The sequence below is a fragment of the Leuciscus leuciscus genome (genome assembly GCF_965113295.1).
Source record: "Leuciscus leuciscus genome assembly, chromosome: 22".
NCBI classification, from domain to species: Eukaryota; Metazoa; Chordata; class Actinopteri; order Cypriniformes; family Leuciscidae; genus Leuciscus; species Leuciscus leuciscus.
Window position 1 is genome coordinate 25,329,653 of NC_138746.1, and position 26,088 is coordinate 25,355,740.

At 38.9% G+C, this 26,088-nt stretch overlaps 1 protein-coding gene and 1 long non-coding RNA gene across 2 annotated transcripts in view; one reads left to right on the forward strand and one right to left on the reverse strand.

The window, feature by feature from the left end:
* LOC309487030 (protocadherin-15-like) overlaps positions 1 to 2,173 on the reverse strand; it is a 242,960-nt gene extending 240,787 nt beyond the window's left edge. The window contains 1 exon segment of the mRNA XM_082154579.1: positions 1,716 to 2,173. The gene's annotated coding sequence lies outside the window, so the exon portion shown is untranslated.
* The window catches only part of LOC309487050, a 200,504-nt gene that overhangs the window by 101,541 nt on the left and 72,875 nt on the right, over positions 1 to 26,088 (forward strand). The gene's annotated exons all lie outside the window — the stretch shown is intronic.

Sequence of the window (26,088 nt, forward strand, 5' to 3'; positions counted from 1 at the left end):
TTTTCAACATTGATAACAAGAAATGTTTCTTGAGCAGAAGATCTGCATATTAGAATGATTTCTGAAGGATCATGACAATTAAACTTTGCCATCACAGGACTAAAATACATTGTAAATAATATTTAAAATAGAAAAATACATATTTTCAATAAACAATATTTCACAAAATGACTTGTTTTGATAAAAACAATTGCAGCCTTGGTGCGCATAAGAGACTTCTTTCAAAATAAAAAATCTTACTGACCCCACACTTTTGAACACAATTCTATGGTTGAATCGAATTTAAGAGGCCTGTTTGGATAACACGTTGGAATTAGAATCAACATAATATAATACCAACCAAATGACTGTTAAAAAGATCAATCGTGTGTGTGTCAACTGTTATCACCCTACAAAAGCTGCAGTCGTGAACGAGAGATACATTTCAAATAACAAGCCAGAGGGGAATCACAATGTCAAAGCATTTCATAATTACAATATATAAATAGGCCTATTATCACAGTGCATGAAACTTTTGACTTATCGCAAAGCTCCTTAATTATCTTTATATGGCAAAGCATTCATCTTGATCTCCTAATAAAAAACAGGATGGCCACTTCATCTCTACCTAATGAAGCTTCTGTTAACCAAAACTTTAGACTGAAACATGGACGTTAACTTATGAGATCACCCGAGTCCTCCTCTTAACACACACACACACATAGACACAGACACACACACTCTTTCTCTTCATATCAATGGCGTCAGCTGCACACAGATGCCAACTGAGCACCAGTCTCACTGATCTATTCATTACACCAACAGAACATCACTGACTCATTATTTAAGTCTTTTAACAGATCAATTCTGGGAAACATGAATGTAATAAAGTCAATAGTGTGGAAAAGGTCAGTAGCAACTGTAAACGCAAATAAATGTGAGGTGGTAATGGTGAAATACAAGTTAATAATTTCACTACTATGATTGGCTGATCATGTTAACAGGAAAATGCCCATTTATGATGTCCAGGTGCAAAAAATCAACCTAAATGCATGAAAATTATGCAAAATGTTCTAATTATAAAGACAACTCACAAACTCTGACATCAACTTATGCTCATGTCAGAATGAATATGACATTTAAATTATTTAAAACATGCAATATAAGCTTTAAATTGTTAACTGGTTTCTAGCGAATTAACGATGGTGACAGGAGGCGCACCTTTCAATAGCCTACACCTGCAGTGTTGACAGAGGATATGACATATTACTAACACATAAAGCACAACCACTATGCAGCTTCGGTGCTGTCTTTGCAGTGAGAAAATGGAAACAAGCAAGTTAAATTATGTGGCTGATGGGAGTGAATGAAACGGGAAAGTTTAATCCATAAGATAACGTAGGCTACCATCCTCAAAATTAATATCACGTCCAGTCGCATTTGACTTAATTTAATTTAGTCTTGAATGAATAAAACAATTAACAGAGATTTTTCTTTTCAACAGATGGATTCAATGGGGTACAGATGCAGAGAGGAGTGATGAATGAATAAAAGAAATGTGGTCTCAGTTGGACCTCTTTAAATGCGTTATTTTGCTTAATGTAACAGAGACAGATTACACATTGACTTTGATAAGACCAAGGGAAACAAAACTCAACAAACGATACTCAAAAACGCTCTTTGACCATAAAAACATATTATTAATAATTTAAATCATCTTAATTCTGCTTACTCACGCAGTTTATTTCAGTTATTTCCTCTCCTCATGTTCCTGCAGACGTCCGTTCACAGCAACAGTTACGCGAGCGTTTTCACTCACGCGCGCCCCGCGTGAAATCATTCATTCCTCCTGTCAGGAATTTACCGGATGGTCTCCGTATCACTCAAACGTTAACCCACCATGTCGGTTAAGAATCCAGGCAGAGTCTCTCCGGACAGACCCACGCTGCGAATCCCGCATCAGTCTCTGAACGTGTGTGTGTAGCCTATGTGTGTCTTTTTCTCTGACGAGGACGGACCGCAAGAGCCCCGGTGATTTTACTTCTTATTGATTCTCCTTAAGCGCTTAAAGTCCAAGAGCAGGTCCGATTCAGGACGCTGTTTGTTAGTCCTCAAGTAACGGTAAAAAAGTACCATGACAGCTCCAATGAAAGTACAACCCACCTCACACAGCTCTCATTCAACCTACTCTCTCTCTCTCTCTCTCTCTCTCTCTCTCTCTCTCTCTCTCTCTCTCTCTCTCTCTCTCTCTCTCTCTCTCTCGGCACTAATCTCATTTGCCTGGTCAGTAAAGGTGAGGGCAGGTAAATCTTGATGTGAACTCAGCATTGTCTGGCAGAATTATATAATGGGGAATAATATAGTTTTAAAAAACATGTCCAAGTCATTACTATATATATATATATATATATATATATATATATATATATATATTGTAAGATAAATTAAAAACTGGAAGTAATTGTGCATCATATTACTATTTAAAACAAACAAATGAATATTTGTTTTTATTCAGATAAAAAAAAAATATATAATAATATACTTTAAATGTGGATAGTGGATGGTGGGAGTGGGAGTGGGAGTGGGAGTGGGAGTGGGAGGGGGAGGGGTGGGATTTATTGTCATGCAAATAAAATCATAATGCAACAAAATCTTAATGGCCCCAAAAATACACTATCTATCTATCTATCTATCTATCTATCTATCTATCTATCTATCTATCTATCTATCTATCTATCTATCTATCTATCTATCTATCTATCTATCTAATCCATCCATCCATCCATCCAGCCAACACAATGTGCTTAATGTGCTTAAGTTAAATGTTTATCATACCGTAAACAACTCTAAATGCTAAATGTTTCTCATAAACATCTCTAAATGTTAAATGTTCATCATACACATGATGCCGCCTCAGGTTGTGACACTGCAACCGAACAGCCTAAAAGAGTCTTTTCTTCCACCTCTTTAGAAATTAATGACAGAGAGACATGCAAACACTGGGTGACTGTGCTCTTCTCTAGTAACGTAGCCAGTTAACATCTTAAACGCAGCTCACTGTAACCGGAGAGGCTGCGGTCCAGTGCTCGCGTACAGAAACCCCTGTAACATCACACCATGTAGCCCACCACTGCAGAAATGTACTTACACAGAGGATCCACATGACGTTTTAAGGAATATTTCAGGTCCATTACAATCGACAGTATTCATGGCATAATATTGATAACCCAAAAAATAAATAATAATTATAATAATCTCCAATTGTCCCTCATTTTCCTAAAAAATAAGCAAAAGTCTGGGTTACAGTTAGGCACTTGTAATGGAAGTAAATGGGGTCAATCTATTAACGTTAAATGACTCAATTGCACAGCTACAAGAAATTAACAATATGCATGTTACAACATCATTTTAGTGTGCAATAAATTGCTTACTAACCTTTTCTATGTAACGTCATATGCAATTTTACAATTTCAACATGAAATTGTTGATGCTACACTAAAAGCTACACTAAAACAACTGTGAAATTATGATTTCAAGAACTATACAGCTTAAACAATACACTAACTTACTTAAATATGTAAGCCTAAATTGAACATAAACATAAAGAATGAACATAGAGAAAAGAACACAAAGAAACAAACTTACTGATGATGATGTCACTGATGATGGCTTAGGCTGAAACGCGTCTGTGTGGACATGGTATAAATAAATATATGAGATATAATTAGAGAGTGCGGTTTTTCATCTTTATTTGATAACTTCTTTATAACTCGCACCCATAAATGGTTTGGGAGTTGAGCGCGCCTGTTCTCAGTACTATTAGAAGCATTTATTACCCATTTCATTTATGTAAGACTGACAAATATGCATCACATTAACATTAGTTTCATGTTAAACTGTGTAATCCAATTGGATGGAAATTTTATATGCAATTTAACATCTTAAAATCTTAAGAATATAAGCATTACCTTTCTGCATTTAAATCACTCAAAAAATTGCATCCATATTAACTTCTTTTGTAAGTTGATCGCCATAATTTCGATTTTCTTTTCTTTTTTGAGAAAACGATGGCCATGTAAAAATATTTTTTTGCGATAATCAACATTATGCCACAAATTATGTCAAGTGAGCTTAACTTGCACTGAACCCAGAATATTCATGACATGAGAAATCAAATTTGCCTCTATCTTTTGGAGTATATGTTTGTTCGGAGCATTTTGTTTTGTAAACAAGGCACAGTGTAATTGAGAGATGGCTAAAAGATGAAGTAGAATAATACAACAGTATCTGACAGCAGATGCATCACAAACCGTAAGTAAATTACATCATAATACTTTATCTGCAAATGATGATGCTTTGTCTGCATGTAAATGATCAATAGTATGGATAATGTTTTCAAAACACTTACTCACGTGCAATAGTGAGTGGGCATTACATAGGCTGTTTTTTATTTATTTATTTATTTTTCTATGCAATGACGTTAGACAATCATAATAGTGGCGGTTTACTGACAAGCCTTAAAGGGCCAATGTGTAACTTTTTAGGTATTTTATTATCTAAAATGAATATTTTTATTCATAAATATGTCCTCAATGGTGTACAAATACCTCTGCTAATTATCGGACTTATCCTCGTAAACGAAGAATTTATAATCTTTATATACATGGGATGGGTAGGTCTACGGAGTACGGAGGCTTCCATGTAGTTCCGCCATCTTGAAAAACTATAATAGCAGAGAGGGACAAAAAGTACTAGGCCAACGCGTTTTCGTTCAGAGCCAGCATCACGTGACTGAAACCAGCAGAAGCGGAGGAGCAGAGCAGTGAGAGGCGCTTGTCACTGCCCCGGCAAGTTTAAAAGGCTGCACTGTACGGTTATTTATAATGGAGGAGTCCATACATATGCTGAGTCACAGGATAAGGAGTCCTCGTCGTTGAAAAAGTCCAAAATAGACCGTAAAAGGAAACGTGAACGGAGATTAATGTTTGTTCATTAACATTTATTCATTTTTAGCATTTAGTCATTTATTTGTAATTAACACTTTAAGTGGGCGATTTAAAAAGTGTGAATTTATATGTTAGATTATGTTTTTAAAACATATGCGCAGAGTGTTACGTAATATTGTGTGTGCGTCGAAAGAATTTGTCCGCAGCTGCAAAAAAAAAAAAAAAACGCTATGAGCGCAAGTCCACTGTCAGCGTTGTGTAAGGTTAGCACTAGGCAGTTTTTTTGTGTTCATCTCTATTTCCTGTCGCTGTGCAGCCTCTTTTATTGTATATGACACTGTAAACAGCCCAATAACCCTTTTCTTTAAACTAAAGGATTAATTTATGTCCCGTTGACCGGTCCATTGCATTACGAATAAAAGCAGAATCAATAAAGTCAAAAAATGTGATGTGAAGTCCGGTTTGAGTGTGTGTGCTGTTTGAACGAGTGTTCTCACTGATAGGCTACGCTTGTGTGATTCGCAGAGTTTTGACAAGTTTTATAGTCTTGATATTGTTTCTAATTCAAAAGTGGTGACGACGCCACTAGATGGGAGAAATTCCTACACAATGTCCCTTTAAAGGAGCCGCCACTTAAAAACTGATCATTTCAGACAGAGGGCCAGAATGAGGGTTTCTACATAGAAGTTTGTACTCTGAGCGCATTACACTGGGATCAAATTAAGGTGATTTTGAATCATATGTTTAAACCATATGTTACCACACTGTAACTGTGTGTGGCTTATTATCACATGTATTCTCTACCAACATCTACAAATCACAATGCACATCCACACCTTGTGCACAGTGGATCAGCAGTCAGCCCCAGGAGATCCATGTGGCAATCACAAAATGAACTGAGCACAGGCCTGAAAATAGAAAGTATGTGTGTGAAGAGAGGAAGAGATAGCAGAGTGTGCGTGCGTATGAGATAGAAACCACTTCAAGGTCAACATAGTCATTTGTAGTCATGACAGACCAATTAGATGAGTTAGATGTGGATGTTGGAGCTGTTCTTTGGTCTTGGACAGAGACTCACCCGCAAATAGAGTGTTTTTGTATACTCACTGTAACAAAGCTAATGCAGTCCATGCTACCAGTGTGCAACTGGGCTTTGCGCTACAGCTTTAATGAAATCCCACATCACCACCTACAGAGTCAGCCCCTTCTAAATAAACAGGTAGCCTGGGAAAAGATGCAGGAAATAGATCAAAACAAACGCTGATAAACTACATAATGTCATGAAGTCAGCCAAAACAACTTAAAAATAAAAATATCGTTCAGAGTAAAAGAGACGTTCGGCTCCAACATTCCACCTTCCTCTGTCAAATTATTCGGAAAATGGTAAGCTGAAGCAAAGTGATGCCCTGCTCTCAAAAATAACCCCCCCACACACACACACGCAGGAAAACACATTGCAGCTGCTCACTCATGCCTCAGCAAGCTCAGGATCTAATATTCTCAATATAGAAGCAGAACAAAATCTGTGCTAGCATGCAGTACATCTACACATTTGTTAAAGCTGATGCTAGCAGCAGAGATATTGAGGACATTTCATATCAATCCAAGTCCAAACCTCATCTTTTCAGGTACAGTCAGTCAGTCAAACATCTCCAAATATTTTGAGGACACATTCCCAAACACGGTGGTACACAAGATTATATACAAGATTATATATATAGTTAAGAGTTTTCAGTTTTGGGTGTAGAAAACAGCATTGGAAACAGCAAAAACTACAATTTATCTAAAATGTTATAATATTTAAAAAACATATCAAATGTAATTTGTTAAAACAAAATCATTATCCTCTAGATAACTCAAAAACTCCTGCAACAATATGACTTCGCGACATATGGATACCAAATATAAATCTTTATATACTGTAGTTTATAGACTCCTTACCTAATAAATCTCCTTGTGATACTCCAACAATCTCCCTGTGAAACTCCCATGATCTCCAATTATACTCAGTCTAGAGGATCCTAGTCATCTGTCTACTCGCCGTACTCCACGAAGAGGTGTGTGTTCACCTGCTCCGTCACTTTCCAGTCATCTGATATACTCCTGCACCCTGGTAAAGAAAGAAAAGACTAATTTATTCAGCATTCATCTGCTCCATATCAATCTGACTTCTCTGACACTCATCTGCTTCATTGTTCACCTCTGTGCCAATAAATACATGTTTTGGGTTCAACTAACTAGTTATTCCTTGAAAATAGCTATATATATATATATATATATGCCACAAATAATTAGGAAATTTTGTGAGTTTACCTTATTTTTAAAATCAATCTCATGTGACCATGTGAAACATTATGACATATCCTTATGAACTGTATAATGTTTCCTCTGTCTTGCTAACACGCATTACTAATGACAGTAAGAGATCTTTTTCTGTGCTTTGCTTTGGATGAGCCAAGTTTAATCGCAGTGCTACATCCCCCTAGGGGGCAGATTTAGATATACAACTGGGTTAGAATAGAGAGAGAAAGCGGCATAATTATTTCTTAGTAATGTAAGAGGTCAGAACAGAGTGCAGAAGTCTTCTGGGCATGTATGAGTAACTCAATAAAACCACATGTGTGTGTGAGTGTGTTCTAGTGTGAATAAAAGTCAGGTGTCAGGCCTTGCAGTTCATGGTCATTCACATTGTGCAATATAGCCATAAACAGACTAGCATTGATAAAAAAAACAAAAAAAAAACTTGCAATAGCACAGAGGGTTATAACAGCTGGAGAAATCTACAAGATCTGCTATTCCCATTCATCTCAATGGCAGTTGCTTGGCTGTTGAAGGAGAATCTGGGAGTAAGCGATTGAAATCAATCATGGATCATGGACTCTTTTCTCATGGACTGCTCTGGACAAAAGTTTAGGATATGTAGTTTTTTTTTTTTTTTAATAAGTATTATATGCTCTGCAATGCTGCATTTATTTGATCAGAAAAAAAAAAACGTTTTAACGGTAGTGTACTATAATGAAATGGTATACAGTATATGGTGCTCGCAATAATAATTAAGTCAAAACACGTGACTACTTTTGAATGGCGGTCAAAGAATTTATTTATTTTTTTATTTTTTTGCCAAAAGAGTGTGTACTTGCCTTTAAGTGTACTTAAGCATTAATCTAAGACGGCGAATGATGGAAATGCAGATGATAAATATATTTTATTCAATAAAATCTAAATGGAATGCACGATTTCATCTAAATCACGTAATCTTCACTGCATTCCACTTGGTAGACACCACATTCTGCACATTTGCATAAAGTTAAACTCTGCCAATGGTCGCTGTTGTTCATGTTACCTCAAATTGTCAGCTATAATTGAAAATAAATGACTTCTGGTTGCTTTGTTACTCTGAATTGCTGTCAGTGTAGAAGGAAGTTGCCTACAGACAGAAGGCAGAAAGGCAGCTCACTAAGTTTTGGAACAGAGCTACTGACAGAGCTCGGCTGGAAAAGAAGCCTACAACTACAAACATGACAGCGGGCATTTCTTACTGTCATCAATAAACTAGCTGTACTGTCATGTGCATAGCAATACACAGAGTATAAATTAATCATTGTGAAAAAATAAATCTGTGCGCCTGCTCAGAACTGTTATATCAGCACAGATCCACTGCAGACTCACTGCATCCTCTAATGAGCACATTCAGATGCTATTTGTTAAACAAGCTAATGCAAATTCCGCAGTCAGCAATGGAATATATTTCGCATTCACTTCGAAATCATTCTCGTGTTGCCTGTGACCTCTGCTACATCTCTCAGAGGTTGCTGTTGAATAGGAATTCTTATTAATCCAACAAGTAGCGTTGGGAAGTCGTTATCTAGTTCAGTTGCACTCCAGAGAGAGGCAGCTCTGAGTGTGTACTAATAATTAGCAGGAATGAAGCATTTACAAACAAAGCCTCATTAATAGTAAGCGTGACAGACATCTCCTTCAAGCCCTGTGGAGCTCGTGAGCAGCGCAGATGCTCCGTCCCGCCAAGGCTGTCATTGAGCATCACATTACTGTTTGTAAACGACACATCTGTGGAGACGCGTAAATGAGCATGCGTGTTTTGTCGCAACTTGCCAGCCTATGAAATTAGCCCCGGGTCATTAGGGGAAGTGTGCACATCTCAGCCACTCAGCAAGGTGTTTCTTTCTGAAATGAAAAGAAATTGTCTTAGCGATGGGGGAAATTGCTAGTGAAACCCCAGCCGGTTTAGAGCTTTGATTGATTACGTTTGCTCAAGGTGGGAGGGAGAGTTTACAGAGGAGAAAAGGCATTCAATATAGTCACTGAAACTAGACTATATTGACTATCCGAATATAGATAACTATCCGAGACATAAAGGGGCGATGTATCGAAAATGCTGTGTAACACTCACCTTTGGTACTTGCTCTTGTCTCCAACACTGAAAAAAAATGAGGCACAGAAACTATTTTCACTCAGAAATTGCTAATTACAAAGAAACAACTAAAATGTTGAATTAAATTAAAAATGAATTTAAAGGGATACTTCACCTCTGGAAAGATGAATGTGTATTTAAAATAGGTCATTTATGTAGAAGAAATGTGAAATTATTTTTTAATTTGGAGCTTTCTAGACTGAGAAAAGCCAGAAAATGTATTTTTGGCTTATGTGGATGAAAGACAACAACTCCCAGAATGCACTTGCTTCGCTGCCCTAGGAGGCCACTCCCGAGCCACGCCTACCGGTAAGAGAGCGCGCAGTTAAACAACAAGACTAGGCTACTAGTGAGGCTCCGTGACGAGTTTGCCCGGGATTTCGAGATCGCCCAAAATGTCCGGGATTCGGCTTTTGCGTTCTACAGTCGCCATTCATTATGTTTACTGTGGCGAGCAGGACGAGGCTGAGGGGCGTGGGAGAACGGCGCGAGGCTGGTGGCGTGATTACTGAGACGTGCCGATCTCGTATCTCTCACGGAGGAGCGGGAATTTTCTTAGCAATGTTAAAACGCACATCAGCCGATCACTTGTTTAGCGTTCATGTAAACACTACATTCAGATTCACCAATCGGAATTAATTCAGTTAGATTGAAACAAAAGGTGTGCATGTAAACAATGAATGACGACTGCAGAAAGCAAAAGCCGAATCCCGGACATTTTGGACGATCTCGACGGCCGGACATGTCCGGGAAAAAGAGGATGGTAACCCCTAATACTCAGCTTTCTCCTACTACTCAGCTTTCTCCACAGAGCAAGAGCCTGTTGGCTTACCTTCCAAAGAAAGACGGCTGATACTATGTGTACATTCTGTGAGTGAGATCCCACCCTCTATGGGCGGGTTGAAGACATGCGGGACAGCCCCTACTACTGGCTGTAGTCTTTAGCCTCTGGCCAAAAAATCCTCCAATGACGCAAAATGACGATTTTTGCGTCATCGGAAGATTTTTTCCAGACAAAAAATACATAAATCTCTCGTCTCAGGGGGATATGAGGGTAGAAAGTGCTAAGTCCTGAAGTATCCCTTTAAATCATTAAGTAGACTGAAATAGTATTTAATTGTATACTCCTTTTACTTCGTAATTTTTGTAAAAAAAAAAAAAATGTACAGAGTACATAAAAAATTTAGACACTGCTGGATAAACTTATTTTGTTGATCATGAAGCAACATTTTTCTGTCCAAAAATGTAGTCCCAATCCTATCCCTAACTTGACGTAAACTGTAAACTTTTCCCTCAAATCTGATTGGTTAGTTGGAATGTTGTTCCAGGATCAACAAAGATGTTTATCCAGGAACATGTTGTATTTGGTGAAATCATGTTTACACATAGTTCTATAGACATATAGGCCTACACACACACACACACACACACACACACACACACACACACACACATATATATATATATATGTGTGTGTGTGTGTGTGTGTGTGTGTGTGTGTGTGTGTGTGTGTGTGTGTGTGTGTGTGTGTGTGTGTGTGTGCTCACCCGGCCCCCTCCCCCTCGCGAAAAAAAACCCATCCCTATAACTAACAATAATAACCAAACTAACTTAACTTCTGAAGCTGCTGTCCTGGCGCTGCTGTCCTCAGACTGTTCTGATGTGTGGTTCACATCTCCTATTCCCATCTGGACGATTCTAACTATTCCTAACTGTCCTAATACTCTTGAAGTTTGTTTCTCTCCTTGCATGTTTAAAACGGTTATTTCATTGTCATTTACTATGTTCAGACAGTTATAAAGACAGAAAAACAGTGATTACCTGTGTTTCCCTGGAGTCACCAATACGTGCCGTGGCACTCTGCTGTGTGTTGCGTACGAGACAATGCGCATGCGCTTTCGCCTCGGTCTCGGACCGAGACGCTGAGACGTGCAGTGGACAGTGCGAGAGAGACGCGCAATCTCATGAAATTTTAGAGAATTTGAGTTCATCTATTGGTAAATACGTTTTGTGGCTATATTTTTGATAAATACCATTTGTGCATGTATATTTTGTTGTGTTAATTCGGAGAAATGTCATGTTTGTTGTGTGTGTGTGTAATGTCCGCGGTGATATGACGTCACACCATGCAATGTAGGCCTGCTCAATAGCCGCGTTTCCACTGTCGGGCCAGGGCCGGGCCGTGCTAGTGCGTGCCAGGGCCAGTCGCGTTTCCACTGTCACTTCCGGGGCTTGATCGGGGCTTACTCGGGGCCAGCGGCCAGGATTTCTGGCCCGTCGAATACCTTGGGCCAGAGCGGGCCAGCTCGGGCTAGAGGAGTGGTTACGAACAGAGGCGGAGTTCACCTGAGTCGGGAGACGGCAGCGCCGGATGATTCTGTCAGCATTAAAGACTTTTAAAATAATTTAACTCGCGTTCATGTTTGAATGCCTTGTGTTTGTGATGCAAAAGACTATGCGCGCTAACCATTACCATGGTAAACATAGTAAACGCTTGAAGATACGCATAGTAAAAAAAAAACATACGCTTGAAGAAATCAGACCAATCATAAAGGCTATCACAGTCATGTTTTTATTTTATCTGTCAGTAGCCTACGTCTCGTCTCTATACCGGACTATCATAAAATAAAGCAACTTTTTTTTCGGGAGCTTCCTCTGTTTCTCTGACTGAAAATATCTGTATGGGAGTCGAGAGAGTGCTAAAGCTCCTCAGGTCGTATTTTTGGTGGCATATATTTGTAGAAATTATCATTCTTTCTAAATGTGATGTAAATATGTCCTGTAACTACCAGATAAACAGTAACAGACACGACTGAAGAAGTAAGTGTGTCCTCTTTCTTTTGTGAAATAGACCTAACGGTAATTTATTTCTGAGTGACTAATGTGCAATTTTGACATAAATTAATTCATTATGATCAATGTATCACTTTTTATTGTAAACCTGTGGTAAAACATCGATGCTTGGGTTTTAAATATTCAAGTAAACAACAAAAATGCCAGCAAACGGCCGCTTTTATCATGTTTGTTTTCAACGCTGTTTCCAGTGATTTCTGATTAGTTTTCTGATAAAACTTCCATTTGTTGGTGAATGGGTTAGTGTGACGTTGTTCCAGAGAGGCGTGTTACGGGCGTGTTTTAGTGAAGCGCTGTGGAGCTTCTGGCACGACAGTGGAAACGCAGGCCCGGTGCTATTAGCCCGAGGCTATTAGCCCGGCACGGCCCGTTTAAAGCCCTGGCCCGGCCCTGGCCCGACAGTGGAAACGCGGCTATTGTTAAGAAATACACAAAAAAAATAAAAAATACCTTTCACAGTTTCTTCTTCCCATGCAGGCGCTGGATAAAGTGTTGTGTCAGTAGTAATTAATTGGATATTTCAGAGAGTAACAAGAGCAAAGCCTTGTGGGTCATTTAGTGCACATCTGTATGGGAATCCCCCAGCACTGGAACTTTACAGCTCTTTGAATGAGGCAATAAAGGAGCTTGAATATGCCCATATGCAGGAGCAGAGTTAAGGGGAGGGGTCAGCGTGGTGCAGAATAAGACACCTGTCTCTGCTCCTCTCAAGAGAACCATTCTGCCATTTTAATCAACTCTGAGAGAACACCACACACTTGTTCCAAATACATGAGCCAGGAATCCGCTCTCTGAGACGCTACGGATGACTAAAGAGAGTGCATAAACCTGACGGAGAATGGAGCTGTGTGTAATATCACAATTAAAGTGAATATGGGGGTGTTGTGTACCCATAAGCACACGGGAGCCATCCATGTGCCGTGAAATGCTAATTTCACACGCTGTCGACCCATCATGGATTTCCAAAGTGCTGAAATACACAATCATTTGCATGAGGGATTTGGCTGCTTAAGACAAAAGATTATGTTCTCAAGTTTAGCTTCCGCAAACAGCCACGGTAGCAGCGTAACCAAAACAAACGCTGCATGTGGAAGCCTAAAAAGGAAGTCATCATGCGGGACAACTGGGAGAAAAGGTCCACCCATGAAAATGTAAAGTTCTGCCCTGCTGCAAACAATTTAGTCTTTATCGCTCAAGCCTGTCGTTTTATCAGGTCAAACGAGCCTCAAAATTAATTTGATTAAAAAAATAACTAGCATAAAAATATGCAGCTTAAGCACAAATTATGTATATACAGTACTGTTCAAAAGTTTGGGGTGACGGTAAAGGCCCGTTTCAAATAAATGCTGTTCCTTTGAACTTTCTATTCTGTAAAACATAAATAAATCACATTTTCCACAAAAATATGAAGCAGCACAACTGTTTTCAACATAGATAATAATGAGAAATAATTATTCAACAGCAGATTCAAATTTCTGAAGGATTATGTGACGATGAAGCCTGGAGTAATGATGCTGAAACTTCAGCTTTGCCATTGCAGGAATAAAGTACATTTTAAAATATATTCAAATAGAAAACAGTTATTTTAAACTGTAAAAATACTTCATTTTTATTATATCTATTTCGAATATTTCTATTTTTTATATTCAGCCTTAGTGGGCATAATAGACTTATTTTTTTAACATGTAAAAAATCTTACTGACCCCATACTTTTGAGCGGTAGTATATCAGGGTGTGGTTTAGGAAAAAATTTTTTTTTAAAAATCTGTATCTATGTGCAGCAGTTGTCACAATCTCACCCTATTTAGACTTTGTTTTCAGTTTTCAGTTTGTTGAGTTTTTTTGTCATGGTTGCTGATTTAATTTTTCATCACGTTCAACTGTGTCATCATTTATCCCCTCGTTTGTCTGTGTATTTAAGTTCTTGTGTTTTCAGTTTATATTTGTCCGGTCTCGTCAATTTATTATTGTCTTCATCAGGAATTACTCCCTCATCTTTGTGTGTTTGTATGTAGCCAACTGTGACAGAATGTAGCCACTGAGGCTACGTCTACATTAATCTGGATATATTTGAAAACAGCGTTTTCGTTTAAAAACACTCTCCATACATACTAGCGTTGTCAGGTGTTTTCTGGCGTTTTCTGACGTTTCAGTGTGGATGAGAACCTTACTGCGCATGCGTAAAACCTCACAAAAGCTCACTGAGATGATACAGACAGAAAAAATAATTATAAACTTATCGTGCAATTCTTCTGACAGGATCATTTTATTTAGCAAAATATCTCAAAATATCTCACCATTCACTGATGGAATCACACTCGCTCACCATATGTTTGGTCTTAAACTCAACTGCTCTCATGTTTTGCCACATGTTTTTATCCACTTTGGAGAGTGTTTTCAAAAAGCTTAGTTTTCATTCATAAAAACACTGTCTCAGTGTGTGAACGGAAGGCCAAAACGGAGAGAAAAAGATGCATTTTTTTAATGAAAACGTATTAGTGTGGACATGGCCTGAGTGAGTTTCTGCCTACCATTATGAACTATTATTTTGATACCTACCCCTTTTAATCCCACCCGAGCCTGTCTGCTCTATTTTGAAATCAGATCGCATTGTTCCACCTGGCCCGTCGCCCAGATACCTCCACCTTTGCTCCTTCCGTGTGGCTGAGGTTGAACCAGGGTGCCGGATGACTGAGGCGGAGCTGGTGCGACTGAGGACAGGAGGAGCCCGACAGAGCCGAAGGGGTGGAGGGACGAGGCACAGATGAAGGCCCGGATGTCTGTGGCAGAGTCAGAGCAGCGACTGACCAATGCGGAGCCACGGGGGCGAGGAAGCCAGGTGGAGCCGGAAGGACAATGTCTCAGCTGGAGCCAAGTTAGAGCCAACTGGTTGACAGGCCAAGGTGGAGTGATGAGCTCTAAGGTTTAAGGTTGAGCCAGGGGTTCGACATACCAGGGCGGAGCTGGCAAACTGGAAGCTGTAACAGGGCAGGCAGAGTTTTCATAGATGGCCCCCTTGCTCAATACAGGACAGACACAGGAGCTGGGATTGGGAGGTAGGGTGTGAGCATCATCAGCCATACCTACTTGGTGCTAAGTGATGTAAAAGACTTGGTGCTCAGCAATGAAACAGGCTTGAAGCAAGTCAGGACCAGCGGCGACAAGAGATCATGGGAAACAACCTTCTATTCCTCATACACTTGTGTAGAAATTATGCTCAGCTCACCCTCAGCGGCAGGAGTATGGGCTCGGGCTCCGAGGCGAAAATGGGCTCAGGCATCAGCTCTGGAATGGGCTTTAAGATGGGCTTAGGGAGTAAGCTTATGGGAGTATGCAGTGCACTCTGGCTGACTGTCCTTGATGGGTTTGATTGGTGGCCGGTTGGGCTCTGGCGATTCAAGATCCTCCTCATGGTCACCGATGGTGTAGGTGGATCCACATTGGAAAAGTACCCAATCCAAATACTCCTGGAATGTCCCTCGAGGGTGCTTTGGTCTGTTGATTTAGACCTGCCCGGTAAAACATGCAGAGGCTGGTATCTTCATAATGGACAAGATGGTGCAGATCTAAAAATCTCTGCATGTGCTCCTCCAGTGAAAGATCCCCATGTAAGAGGAGGAGGATCTTTACTGCTGCTTGATCCATGATCTTGGTCCCGTCAGGGCGTGGTTGAGGCAAACGATCATAAAAGCAGGATCTATGCACAGCAGTCATTATTAATAACATACTACTCAGGTAACTCAGAACTACTCAAAACAACCAGCAAACAAAGATGATAACAGACAAAGAACAACTGACAGTGTGGGATATATACACAGTGAAACACAAGGGACTAAACAAGATAATTAACGAGACACAGGTGTAACATATGAGGGCAAATCAAAAACAAATGACCAGGGACAAAAGAAACATGGAAACTGAAATTTAAAACTTACGCACGAAATTGAACTGGAAACAGTGCAAATCAAATATGAACACAACATAAACAAAACCTCAAACCCAGATCAGACGTGATAATAGATTTACAGGGATTGGACAATGTAACTGAAACACTGGCCAATACAGTTTTTAGGTTTTGCACCTATATATGCGTATAGTGGCCAATCTTCACTGATTTTACATTCCATCAGTAAGAGCAAAGAGTGAAGGTTGAATTAACTAAACAATAGCAAAGCTGTACATAAAATATTGCAATCCACAAAACATAATGGGCGACATATCAGAGTTCAAATGAGGACAAAATGTTGGTGCGCATCTTGCTGGCTCATCTGTGACCAGGACCAGGAAATCTATTTGATGTATAGATAGCTATGGTATCCAAGGTCAGCACCATGTAGGATGAATCATATCTAACAGGAGTAAAGGCTCTGATATACTCATAGACTGTAAAAAAATATGGACGTAGTGTCCGTGACGTCACCCGTAGGTTTCTGAAGAGCATTTTTTAAGCCTAAAGTAGGCGGAGCCGGCCGTCGCCATCTTGGCCTTGCGTCACTCCCGGATAACAGAAAATAGGCAAAGAGGCGGGGCGTGAGTGGAGCTGAGGAGCCTTGCTATGATTCTGTACTATTCTGCTAGTTGAAAATGTATTATGCAGTAACTTAATATTACTCTGAGAGTGTGTGTGTGACAGTGATTTATGTGCTTAACGTTACATGTCAGTCACTCTCTTTTTATAGTCTATGGTCCGTCAGCGCGGCATCGCTCAAGTTCGTAGAGAGCTTAATCAGTCCATTTAAATTCTGATTTTGGCCGCCTCTCAAATGGGTTAAACCATAGATATATTGCCTATGAAGTTCAAGTAAATGCACTAGAAAATCCGCGCTCATTCATGGATGTGCATTTATTGCATGGACGGAGAAAGCGCCGACACCTGCAGGATTTCATCTGACGGTACTTAAGCATATTATAATCTATCTGTTCCGTGACAGCAGAACGAACGAGCCTTTATTGACGTTTTTAAATCTGAAAACTCCAAAAAGCAACGAAATTGTCAGACATCCATTAGTGCATGTTCACAGAGGAAAACAACTGAAATACAGCGCTGGTTGTTCTCTCGAACGATACTCGGCGACAACGACGGAATCCTAAACCGTGGGCGAAGTAATGGGTGTATTAAATTGTATGAAATAATCCCGGAAAAAAGCACAAAACACTGCTGTAGCAACAATGGCGTCCGGCCAGCTGCTTTTCACATTAAGTGAATCATGAGGGTATCGAACACATCTTCTTTGTCCTTAGGAAGACAAGCTCTGGTTAAATATTACTCCCTTAAGGGGTAATTCACCAGCGCCGGGGTGTCTGAAGCCCCCCAGTTCAGCGTGGACTCCCTGTGACTTTACAGCCTCATGACATTCCAACGCACGCACACACACACACACACACACACACACACACACACACACACACACACACACACACACACACACACACACACACACACCAAGAGACCAACATTTGTGTGTAACTCAGGATAAGCAATATTTCTTTTAAATATATGTACAATTCCATTATGCATGTGTGGTTAGTTTGCCTTATAATAGAGGTGTGGTCTGCTAGAGTATAATTTTGAATTCTAAAGGTTCACTGAAAGAAGGTTCCTCAATAGTGTCTTGTAACCCGACCTCGACCTGGTCATAAACTTTATGACTCCAAAGCTGCAGCTTAGCCAGTTCTTCTGCAAGCCAACATTCCAGACATTTCCACACATATGATCCAATAGCAATGTTTTTGATATGTATTTTTATGTGTGTATAATTGGCCAGATAATGTCTGAGGTATCTATGCAACGTTATTATGTTAATCAAAATCACTATGCTAAGTGATTATGATGAAATTATGTAACCCTGTATTTCTTTCATGCAAAAACGTCATTCGAGGTGTCAATGTAATGGGAAAAACACGTCGGAGTCGAATCTTGACTGCAAAGTACAATAATATGCATTTATTCCAGGAAATACCATATTTCTAAATATGAATGTTGTTTTCGATTTCTCACATGACAGTCAAAGTGTGGGGGGGGGGTTTCTTCACAAACAAAGAAACCTCTTCCCGCTTCAGATCAGAGGATCCGATTTGCCCTCCACGCAAAAGAAGGCGTACACGAGACACTGTTAAAAGTCCGAACCTTCGCTCTCTCAACTCTCTCTCAACTCTCTCTCAACTCTCAACTCAACTCTTCTCCCCGGCGCAGCGCTTCTCTAAGGAACATCTGAAGGAGGCCCTGGCCTTCTCTATCGAACGAACCCATGTTCGAGTCGTAGCTGCGTCCTTTGCAACCAAGATTTGCAACCTCTCCCTGCCCGGGAGATGAATCTGAACTTTCTCGGTAACGTTACATTCAGTGAGCCTTTTTAAGCTTCCCGCGACACCGGAAGACGCAGCAGAAACAGGACACCATCCTCGCTTCCTGCCTCAGCCAGCCTCACCCGAAAGAGCACAGAATCTTGCAAGTAGGCTATATTGATTCCTATAAAAGCTGTTCCAGGTGTCTCGTGAACTTAGGTTTCAGTATGTAATAATTACTAGCTTTTCCCTTCTCTCTATATCTTTCTTTCTTTCATTTCATTTCATTCTGATCACGCTATGTTTTATGTTTTGGTTCGGTTAAATGTTTGTTTGTTTGCATTTTTACGTACGTTTATATTTGTAGTTTATATAAACTCTAGTGTGTGCCATTTTATTAATAAACCAATTTATACTTTTAATTGTCTCTGTGTTTGAAAACCCACCTTATAAAGTCAATGAAACTAAAAGATCTAAGCTACAAAGCTTGATATCGTAGACTACATTTAGTAGTTCTTAATTCATAAACTCAGAAAGTTTGATGTTCGTGGCCAGAAGATAAAACTTTCTTGGAGTTTGTAAAAGGATACCCCCTTCTTAACTGTGATAATCTTACATTTATTCGCTGGATGAATGACTGATGACCAAACCAGTTACAGAACAAGGTAATCTCGACAATTGATCAAATAAATGTACATGCGATTTCTGAATTATTATGACCATGAGTTATAATTATTAATATTTTAAAAATTCCCTATATCCTTGAGCTAATTCACATTTACCCAGAGTCGTTTACGTTACACTGCAGAGATGGCAAGTTCAGCAGCTAAAATTTGCTGAGGTGAAGTGACGGCTAGTAACAACAGCAGACAAACAGCTAGCAATGACATCAGCGGGAATCCATCTGTCACTCAAGTGGCCACACCCTTAATTATGCAGAACTTTAAATATTAATCAACTAAACGGATGAGTTATAACAAAATTCACCCCCCTCACAGTTGTTATGAAGGGCAAAATTAGCTGTATAGACCAAAGCCATATAGAGATCCAGGCTGTAAACATGTTTTTTTCTGCTGTAAAGTTGGTAATTTTAACATGGGGGAGATACAGATTTGACTCACTTCTGCAGCCAGCCCAAGCGGCCAGTCAATGAATTGCAGTTTAACTCACTTCCGTGTTGGTTTCAAGAGAGAGACGGGGAGGTTGCCGCTTGGATATACTTCAAGCGAAATCGTAGAACAAACTGCTGTGATGTAATTTCAAACAAAATCAGGCCAAAATAAAGTTTGTTTAGAGTTAATTTTGGGAAACAGCTTTGCTACGGCTGATAGTTCGCTATGGCTGATAAACACCTTTGTAATACCATTGTACATAAAGCTGCTTGAATTTAAGCAATATATTGTATAAAGTGTTATATAAATAAACATGACGTGACTTTACTAGAGTGCCGCAAACATATCCACATCGCTATGATCACATGCTTTTCTTATGCTTTATTTCTTTATTGTTTTCTCAGTTTTGTTGTGTGTTTATTTTTATTGAGAAGAAAGCAAGCAGCACATAGTTACATATTCATCTAAACGCCGCTCTCATCAGTGTGAGTGGTGTCGGATGTTCGCTAACAGTATTTCGAACGTCGTTTTACCCATAAGCAAAGAATGAAAAAGAACTTAGCCATGTGTATATCGGGGCCGTAACTATCAACGCAACAGGAAGCTGTCTGAAAGGGATGTCCAGGTACTAACTTGGGTTGTCTCCAAAAAAAATAATACCACAGCTGCCCAACTCACTGCACTGCACAGAGTCACTGTGCTCCTCAACTCTCCTGTTTCCACCAAAACTGTAAGTCAGAAGCACCACAGAGTAAATATTTATGGCTGAGCTGCTATAGCCAAACCTTTGGTCACTACCAATGCCAAATATAATATACAATGTGAAACACGTATTGTTCTCTGATGAATCCACTTTCACTGTCTTTCCCACATCTGTGTGAGTTATGGTGTGGTAAAGCCCCAAAGAGGCTTAACACTTGGATTGCTGCATGCCCAGAGTGAAACACTCGGGTGGATCAGTGATGGTTTGGGCTGCAATATCATGGCATTCACTACAGTGCTTGATGTGCATGTCACTGCCAAGGACTATCTTCCAAGCCATTCTGGGGGACCATGTGCACTTAATAGTTCAAACATTGTATCCTGAAGGGGGTGCCGTGTATCAGCATGATAATGCACCAATACATTGAGAAAGACTTTTGACAGAATGGTTTGATGAACATGAAAGTGAAATTAAACATCTCCCATGGCTTGCACAGTCACCAGATCTAAATATTTTTGAGCCACTTTGGGGTGTTTTGAAGTAGCAAGTCAGAAAACACTTTCCTCCACCAGCATCACATAGTGACCTGGACACTGTTCTGGAAGAGGAATGGCTCAAAATCCCTCTGGCCACTGTGCAGAACTTGTATCTGTCATTCCCAAGATGAATCAATGCTGTATTTGCCACTAAAGGAGGCCCTACACCAAAATAAAAAAATATTGTGTTAAAAAAAAACAGGTGTTCCATTGTCCAACGATAGATAGATATATAGATAGATCCACACACACGTATGGAACTCTTTTTTTCCTGTAGACTGAGAAACAGCACTGACAGCATCTTTTGCAAAATTCATATAGCCTACCCTTTGGAACAAGTAAGAAACAATGCATTAGTCTGCTGCTTTTATTCAGCAATAAAAACGGTCGTACTTTTGTAACGAGCGAAACATGAAATCGCAGGACGTAATGCATTTTTAATGCTCAAGATACTGGAGACATGCTGTGGTTTTTCTGAGACTCAGTGAAGTCAAACTGTCATGATAAGCCATTACACACAGAGGAGATCCCAAACATGATGACTGCAAAGCTCAGATTTTGCATGGAGTTCAAACGGTGCAGCCACCACCGAGAAGCTGTATGGTTTAACATTCTAAATGGAGCAAAATATCCCAAATTGCACCTTCAGTTTGTGTGTACAAGCAGGAGCTTTTGTAAGAGCACATACACTAACATTTAGGAAAACAGCATGTCTGTGAGAATGACTCATGCTGACAGGAATAGGAATGGGTGAAAGCGACAACGCAGAATATTAAAAAAGTAAAACTCTTCTGATGAATGTTGATATGCGGATTTCTAAAATGAAACTTGACAAGCTTTTTCTTCTCATTATTGAGTGCTACTGTAAAACCGCACAGGTGACTCACAATGGGAGTCTGTCGCATCATCTGTGCATATTCTCTCAAGCAGACAGTCTTTGGGATATAACTGGGATCAAATCAGACAGTGGAAACCATCAATCAAGGCATAATAAAGTCCTGAGATCTGAACCATTGACTCGGCAGATACCTATATATCCAAATATTACAACAGACACACATATAGGGTGCGGGTTCATTGAATAAAACAAGCTGACGTTTGACACATTTATAGAAGAAACCAGATAAAACAGTTGAAATCCAAGGCCTTTTATTACAAGGGGGTGTGCTGAAAAGGATACAGATAACATATCTGGAAGAGGAAAACAATTTCAGACACACAGCGAAGCTCAATCAGCTTACTGATCATTGCACTCCAGATAAAGCAACAATCTCTGTTCCATCTCTCTGTTCTTATGGAGTATTTACACTTGGTCACTTCTTGGTCACTTCTTGTGTCTTGATCGATCAGACTGCTATTTGATTAAGTATGCACATTCCATTTACACTCAGCCACATAAATGTCTCTATAAAATGAATTTAAATTATATTCTTCCACCGTATGCAAACATAACAGAGTTTATTTCTACAATGATACTATTCATTGGGAGAGTTACATTCGCTATGGTCTCAAATACATCTTGGTCTTTTCATTATCGTATTCATAATTTGTGATCATTAAAACTGAATGAAATACCCCTTTTTGAATGTAAATATTTTTTTTTAACAACTGTGCAAAACTTTAAAAATGGAACTAGCCATTCTAATTAGTCTTTATTCTATCTAGCTCTGTTCCGACACCTTGTGAGCTACATAGACAGTATTTTAAGGCATCTCAATGCAAAGACTGTTCCAAACAGAAGGCAAAAAATAATACAAATGCAACATAAATGCAACATAAAAGATACCTTATGGTATAAAGGAGAATTACATCCCTTTTGAATAAGGGAATCCCAGAATGAACAAATCATCCAAGACAACTGATGGAACCATGAAAAATGTGATTATAAACATGTTTTTGTGTCATTCAAAACCAAAACAAATTGATAAAATAGTTAAATCCAATTCAAATCCATTGTAATCGATATTTGTGAGCAGTGTTCGGAAAGTTACCTTTAAAAGTAATGCTACAAAATTGTGTTACTCCCTAAACTAATTAACTAATTGTGTTACTTTATGAAAAGCCTGCTTGTTTTATTTAAAAAAAAATGTGGCAAATGTAAAGGTCCCTTCACACCAAGACCCTGTTTATAAGATTTGGTCGATCGGATCACAAATAGACGAGGGAGACACATTCCCATTTACACCTGGTGTTTTAATCTGTCTCTTTTGTCCACTTTCAACCACTTCTGTCCTGATTTCTTCGAGGAGAGGGTATATGGGTATATTTTCAGATCTTTCAACCTATAGGCTCGCGCAATTTACATATGAAACCGACCAGAGACAATGGAGAAACACATGAAGTGCAGCAGAGAACATTGAGAACATTGTGCTTGGTTCATTTTTGTCTTCAAACCAAACTTTTAATTACTTTTGGTTAAGTTTAAATCAAAACCCGTTCATATAATGTTTATGCATTAAGTCAGTAGGCAGAGAGTAGGCGGTTTTTGTGGCTGTTCGAATGCATTTGACCACATGAGCGTTTACACTACGAAACCAATCCGGTCAAATACATTTTCAACTACCTCTGGAAGTGGTCGAAATTGGACAAGCTCAAAAGGTTTTAGAACCCGTTTACACTTGTATTTAGCGTTGTCAACTTGTGATCGGATTTACGAAAATGCATCTTAATACCAGGTGTAAACAGAGCCCAAAAGTGAAATAAATAAGCCTCAGGCTGCAGGAAATACAAATTCATGCCTGTACAGTAGCTCAAGCTCTTCAGATGTGCTGTCATTCTGTATTGCAGAAGAATAGGTATTCATAATACATAAGTGATTTACCTTAGATGATAACTACTATGTTCAAAGTGTGTGCATGCACGTGTGTGTGTGTGTGTGTGTGTGTGTGTGTGTGTGTGTGTGTGTGTGTGTGTGTGTGTGTGTGTGTGTGTGTGTAAGACTTGCAATTTGTGAACATAGATCAGGATAGAGTACAAGGGAGAGGAATCAATGACTGTGTAACATATAGATTTATCAGAGACGCATCAGTAGAAGGGAGACAGATGGCATCAAATACAGCATTTTACATTACAGTATGTATGCCATGTAATACTGTAAACAGATTACCGTGGTAAAGACTGCCACATTACTGTAACACCCTTCATCTTTAAAAGGTCAACTACAGTAGGGCCCTATGGATTAATTATTTAGTCATATGGTACAGTGAGAACATTTACTGTATTGGCAGCCAACTTTGTTCTAGCACAAGACCTCATGGCTGTTTACTTCATCACACCTTTTGATAACACACTGAATAGATTATATTACAAACATTATGGACTTTATGTTACATACGTGTAAGTGCATGTAAGTGCATTTTCTAATGTTGCATCTGTAGCCTGTAACTGTAATTATTTCAGCAACAAGGGTAATTTGAAACATGGATTACATTGTTTGCTCTTAAATGAAATGACTGAAAATGTGTATACCTGTAATAAAAGCATCAGATCAGGTTTTTAAAGAATGACTAGCTGTGTTACAAGTGCAATCAGTATGGATTATTTTACTAAGAGTTTTGAAAATGTACACCTTGTGAAAATAGTACCAAAGCAAATACAAAAAGCTGTAAAAATAAAAAGTGCAAATCTTACCATTTCCTTCAAATTCTATCCTTCAAATACATCTGTATTTGTTATAATTTTGAGAAGATCACAGAAGGAGTTATCATTAGGATTCTGTCTGCCTGCACACGACATCAACAGCACACCTCAGTTCAGCAGTGGTTATACAGTATTGTCATCAGACCTATTCAAACCCGCCAATGGACCGTTCTACCACTGAACTAATCCCAGAGTCAAATGAACATCATTGATCATTATTTTCACAAGAAACATTTTCTCAGAACATGAGTTCTGCAATTTAGTTTAAAGATGAATAATGCATCTAGCACCCTTCGCTGTCATTAAAACATTAAAATGTAGCATGCAACAGGAAATGTTTTCAACAGCAGCACATTCATTTCATTCATTTTTATATTTCTATATAAATTCATAATTGTTTTTGTTTAACTTCTGGATAATGACTTTATGTAGGCTAATTTGATTGCTTAACTCCTTTAATTAAAGTGGAATCTTTAATCTAAATGTGTATATGAAAATGAATATGAATGTTTTTGTTTTCTTCATTACTTAGCTCTCTCCTGTAAGAGTGCATACGCAGTACTACTCACGGTCTAGAGTGTGCGGACATACAGTATTCCCAGCATAAGTTGCCAGAGTGACTGAGCTTGAGCTACAGTTGTGGTCAGAATTACTGGCACCCCTGGTGTGTGTGTCTATCTATCTATCTATCTATCTATCTATCTATCTATCTATCTATCTATCTATCTATCTATCTATCTATCAATCTATCTATCTATCTATCTATCTATCTATCTATCTATCTATCTATCTATCTATCTATCTATCTATCTATCTATCTATCTATCTGTCTGTCTGTCTGTCTGTCTGTCTGTCTATCTGTCTCTCAGTTCAAATTCAGTTCATTAATTGGAACTATAAAAGGCATTCTCAATTCAATTCTGGAGTATCGCAGCTTTATGTTAACACTATTAGATGTGTGCACTAATTGTTATTGTATTGCATATCAATGTAGAGCAATGCCAATTTTAACAGCTATACAGTGAACAGCAAGGCAGCTCACTACTGTAGGCTTTGGAAAAGAAATAATGAGTTTCTTTGCTGACAATGATAAAAATATGCTCCCTGCTAAATATTTTAAATTAATAATAATAAAGGTGTGGGAGTCAGTGTCTGTCTTTATAGTTGTTAAAAGTCTTAATAACAGAAATGTCTATTTGGACTGAACAAGATGAGAAGATTATTAACTTTGAGATTTGACAGCTTTGACCTCTTTCATGTGTTAATTGGCTAAATCTGTTCTCAACAGCTTCATTTAATTCTGCCGGTATGTCAGCTCTCGGTATTGTGAGTCACTGAAACAATCTTCTTCAATCTCATTTTGTGGCCAGACTAAACTGCTGTGAAAATTAAATACTAAACAGTGGTAACTCTATTATTTAGAGTAGACTGCAGATTCTAATTCAAATAGTAAAAAGTGATAACTCAAATGGATGTTAGTCTGAAACTTTGAAAACTTTGAAACTTATGTTAATTTCACTCCATCCTGTTTTTGCCTCATTCCATTCCAAGCTGGAAGTGGGATAGTCCTGCTTGATATTTTTAACTTTTGACTATAAACAAA